General features: G+C 45.9%; 1 protein-coding gene across 1 annotated transcript in view; it reads right to left on the reverse strand.

Moving 5' to 3' along the window:
• Nucleotides 1-1,800, reverse strand: part of LOC138372436 (uncharacterized) — an 86,330-nt gene extending 84,530 nt beyond the window's left edge. Inside the window, exon 1 of the mRNA XM_069337921.1 lies at nt 1,571-1,800. The gene's annotated coding sequence lies outside the window, so the exon portion shown is untranslated. The remainder of the gene's footprint in view (nt 1-1,570) is intronic.
• Between the last annotated feature and the right edge of the window lie 3,231 nt (nt 1,801-5,031).

A 5,031-nucleotide genomic window follows, 5' to 3' on the forward strand; every position in this document is an offset into this window, starting at 1 on the left:
GCAGGCAGGCAGCAGGCAGGCAGGCAGGCAGGCAGCGAGGCAGGCAGGCAGCGAGGCAGGCAGGCAGGCAGGCAGGCAGCGAGGCAGGCAGCGAGGCAGGCAGCGAGGCAGGCAGGGAGGCAGGCAGCGAGGCAGGCAGGGAGGCAGGCAGCGAGGCAGGCAGGGAGGCAGGCAGCGAGGCAGGCAGGGAGGCAGGCAGAGAGGCAGGCAGCGAGGCAGGCAGCGAGGCAGGCAGCGAGGCAGGCAGGGAGGCAGGCAGCGAGGCAGGCAGGCAGGCAGCGAGGCAGGCAGGCAGCGAGGCAGGCAGGCAGGCAGGCAGGCAGGCAGGCAGGCAGGCAGGCAGCGAGGCAGGCAGGCAGCGAGGCAGGCAGGCAGGCAGGCAGGCAGGCAGGCAGGCAGGCAGGCAGCGAGGCAGGCAGGGAGGCAGGCAGGCAGGGAGGGAGGCAGGCAGGCAGGCAGGGAGGCAGGCAGGCAGGGAGGCAGGGAGGCAGGCAGGCAGGCAGCGAGGCAGACAGGGAGGCAGGCAGGCAGCGAGGCAGGCAGGCAGCGAGGCAGGCAGGGAGGCAGGCAGGCAGGGAGGGAGGCAGGCAGGGGGGAGGGGTGAAGGAGGGAGGGAGGCTGGGAAGTTTATTAAACAAATCCATTTTTACTAATGAGTTACAGACAGTTGAACTACGTGACCTTGAAGCAAGGAGAGTGAGTATGGGATGTAGGGGGGGGGGGAGGGTTTCGGTGGTGGGGGAGGGGTGGGGGTGTCGGTGGTGGGGGAGAGGGGGGTGGGTGTCGGTGGTGGGGGAGGGGGGGGGTTTCGGTGGTGGGGGAGTGGGGGGGTGTCGGTGGTGGGGGAGGGGGGTGGGTGTCGGTGGTGGGGGGTGGGGGTGTCGGTGGTGGGGGGGGGGTGTCGGTGGTGGGGGGGGGCCGGTTCTCTCCGATAAGCCTATCACACTCGACCCCGTTACCCAGATTTCTTTCTTAAATTCTACATGTACATCATCATATATATTTTCCGTTACAGATCATGTTTAGTAATATTATTAGAATAATATCAAGTTATATAAATACTTATTTCATGAAGCCGGTCGGCCGAGCGGACAGCACGCTGGACACGTGATCCTGTGGTCCTGGGTTTGATCTCGGGCGCCGGCAAGAAACAATGGGCAAAGTTTCTTTCATCCTATGCCCCTGTTACCTAGCAGTAAAATAGGTACCTGGGAGTTAGTCAGCTGTCACGAGCTGCTTCTTGGGGGTGAAGGCCTGGTCGAGGACCGGGCCGTGGGGACACTAAAGCCCCGAAATCATCTCAAGATGAATGTTTTTTTGTATTAGATGGAAATTCTCCAGACTATCTCTGGCTGGCAGTCTACTGAGCCTCCTACCAGAACGGTCTCCTGGGGGGGGGGGGGAGGTGCAACCGTGAGGGAGGGGGGGGGAGAGCAACAGTGAGGGTGTGTAACAATGCCATTGGCCTACGTCCACACCTCAACAATTCCATAGGCCTATTTCCACACCCCAACAATTGCATGCTGCAGGTGTAAGACAATGGTGGAGCAGAAAGTACTCCAGTACTTACGGAGGATGATGAGAGTGCGAGGAACAAGGTGGTCAGGTGGAGCCAGTGACCTTCAACAGTTTTGTCTCTCCCTCGTGGTATATCCTCAATGTCTTCAGTGGTGTGGCCTCACCACACACTTACACTGCCATAAGTGTCCTGAGAGTACTGTGGGAGGGACAATTTGGCGGGTATTGTGGTCACAGGTGACCGTCTCTAAGACAGTGAGGAGCATCAGTGTTATCTTCTTCATGATGGTAGCTGCAGTTCTTCTTATCAGAGTTGTTATCTTGTTGTTGGTGATTAAGTGGCGACATTGTTATCAGTTGAGGAGCGGCAGTGTTATCTCACGGGTCGTCGTCTACACCTCGTGTAGCAGCTTGCTTTTGTTGTGATGACGTCACTCGCTCGCTTGCCCGCCATCTTGCTCCGTACATTTTCTTTGGTTACTGATCTCTGCCGAAACTGACTTTTTAATTGTCTTTATTTATATACACAGGAGTTTGTTTATTTATTTATATATATACAAGAAGGTACAATAGGTTTATGAGAGTACATAACATTGATGTTTTTACATTCTTGTAAAGCCACTAACACGCATAGCGTTTCAGGCAGGTCCTTAATCTAACAGATAATTTTAAGTAGGTATATTGTAGCTAAATTGAGAAAAGTTAATAGTTACATTGTAAGGAAATTTGAAGAATATTAGTAGGTACATTTTAGTAAAATTTGAAGATTATTTCTAGGTACATTGTAGCATAATTTGAGGATTATTGTTAGGTACATTGTCAACCATGATAAGATGATGACAAGATACAACGGTGAAGTTATATGGCTTAGACACATATTTTGGGGTAGCACAAGATACAACGGTGAAGTTATATGGCTTAGACACATATTTTGGGGCAGCACAAGATACAACGGTGAAGTTATATGGCTTAGACACATATTTTGGGGCAGCACAAGATACAACGGTGAAGTTATATGGCTTAGACACGTATTTTGGGGCAGCACAAGATACAACGGTGAAGTTATATGGTTTAGACACGTATTTTGGGGCAGCACAAGATACAACGGTGAAGTTATATGGCTTAGACACATATTTTGGGGCAGCACAAGATACAACGGTGAAGTTATATGGCTTAGACACATATTTTGGGGCAGCACAAGATACAACGGTGAAGTTATATGGCTTAGACACATATTTTGGGGCAGCACAAGATACAACGGTGAAGTTATATGGCTTAGACACATATTTTGGGGCAGCACAAGATACAGTGTGAGTGTGAAGCACTAGGTAGAAAACTATGAAGATGAAATTAGGTACTTTTTGGTGGTACTTTTGACTAAGCGGTAGGATGGACAACTTTTTAATTCATTAGGGAGTGAGTTCATAGACTATGTCCCTTTATTTGCGTAGAGTGTTTATACAGAGTTAGTTTGACTCTGGAGATATCAAAGAGATATTTATTTCTGGTGTGGTGATAGTGAGTTCTATAACATCTGTCAAAGAAAAGTTTCAGATCAGAGTTTGCATTTAGGAACAAGATTTTTTTACATGTTTTAGTTTAGTTCATTTATTATGCACCCAATACCCATCCTGTGGGCATTAGTGGAGAGTGTTACATAATGGGTTAAAATAATGGGCTCAGGAAATGAGCCTCACAATTCATTTAGCTAAGCAAGTTACAATCTTGATGAGTTAGTTACAAAATTCAATGCACAACGTCACATCAACAATGGGCTCAAGACCGACCACAATTACAGTTTCTAATTTAAGTAGTTGGCATATGTGGAGGGCTAGTGTCACAATTGATATATTTGTCCTACACACCGCCCCCCCCCCCATCCAGTGTGCAACGGTGGATAGGTTACAATCACTTAGATAGTATCTACAGTTAGAAAACTGGGGATATTTGGCTAAGGTTCCTGGTAGCAGATCATTTTGAAATAAATATTTACACATCTCTTGAACATTTACTATAAAGTTGTCTCTGAATTCTCGTATCTTTTCGCACTCCATCACATAGTGACGGAGGGTGTGTGAATAGTTTTCTTGGCACAGTTTACCATGTAAATGGCTCAGTAGAATTTGAGGAGTGAGTTTATGTTTAGCATGTTGAAGGATTTAAACAGGAGGGCTGTGTGTTGTCTGAAAACAGAGTTTGTTATTGTTAAGAAAGCATACTTTTGCTGGGTGATGATGAGCTTGAGGAAGTTTGCAGTGGTTGAACCCCATGCACAAGTACCATATGTAAGATAGGGATAGATTAGTATTCTTATCTAGTATCTATGACAATCATCACTTTAATGATCATAATTGCAGGTATTATGCAGCACATGATGTAAACAATGTTTTAACACATAATCACAATGTTTCTGTAATTAACTTACATGTAAGATCGCTAAGCAAACACTTTGATAATGTTAGTGCCCTGATTCAAACAGTTGAAAACAAATTTTGTTGTTGTTGTGCTTACTGAAACGTGGTTAAAAGTGCATAATACTCAACTCCACAACATTCCAAACAACTCAGCAATTCACAACTGTCGTCCTATTCAAAGAGGTGGTGGTACTGCCCAGTACTACTACCACCAAGAACTGATTTGCTTAAAAATAATTAAAACTAGAGACCCCTGTGGAGCGTATATCTTTGCCTGTTTCAGAGTTAAGGGTGGCGAGACTGTCCTGACTGTAGTAACTGACAGTCCAGACCAGTTAATACTGTCTGTAGCAACGGAGCAGTCTATAGAATTCCTAACACTGATGTGACTGAATTCAACTCTAACCTTAGAAATCTTATACTAGAGAACCGATTGAACAAAAACCACTTAATTATTTCTGGGGACTTTAACATTGACCTCTACGAGCCTGATAACCCTCCTGCTGCTAGTTTCCTCAACTGTATGAATTCCTGCTTCCTCATACCCTTAATCACTAGACTTACTAGAATCACTGATAGTACTGCCACGACTCTTGATCACATCTGGACCAACATAACCTCTCCGCTTACTTTAGGGATAATCGCTGATAGAACCATAGACCCCTACCCCCACTTTTCTCCTAACCAACATTATCAAACCACCTCTAGAAACAAAGAAGATAAGCTTTAGGCTGTACAATGAAAATTCTATAGGCAATTTTATAGCTGCTGCTGGTAATATCAACTGGGAGTCCGAATTAGCTAACATAGGGGACATCAACCTAGCAGTGCAATCATTTATTCAACAAACTCTCAGCCTTTATAACACCCACTGTCCTATGCTAACGAAACAAGTCACAACTAAAAGGCTAAACAATCCATGGCTTATAAAGGGGATACTTAAATCTATTAATAAAAAACATGACCTTGAGAAGAAGTATAAGTTAGGAATCGTCTCCAAAGAAATTTCAAAGAATTACTCATCATTGCTATCTAAAATAATTAGGAGAGCCAAAATTAAATACTATGAAAACAAATGTACCGAAACAAAGGGCAACAT

The sequence above is a fragment of the Procambarus clarkii genome, chromosome 38, assembly GCF_040958095.1.
Source record: "Procambarus clarkii isolate CNS0578487 chromosome 38, FALCON_Pclarkii_2.0, whole genome shotgun sequence".
Taxonomy (NCBI): domain Eukaryota; kingdom Metazoa; phylum Arthropoda; class Malacostraca; order Decapoda; family Cambaridae; genus Procambarus; species Procambarus clarkii.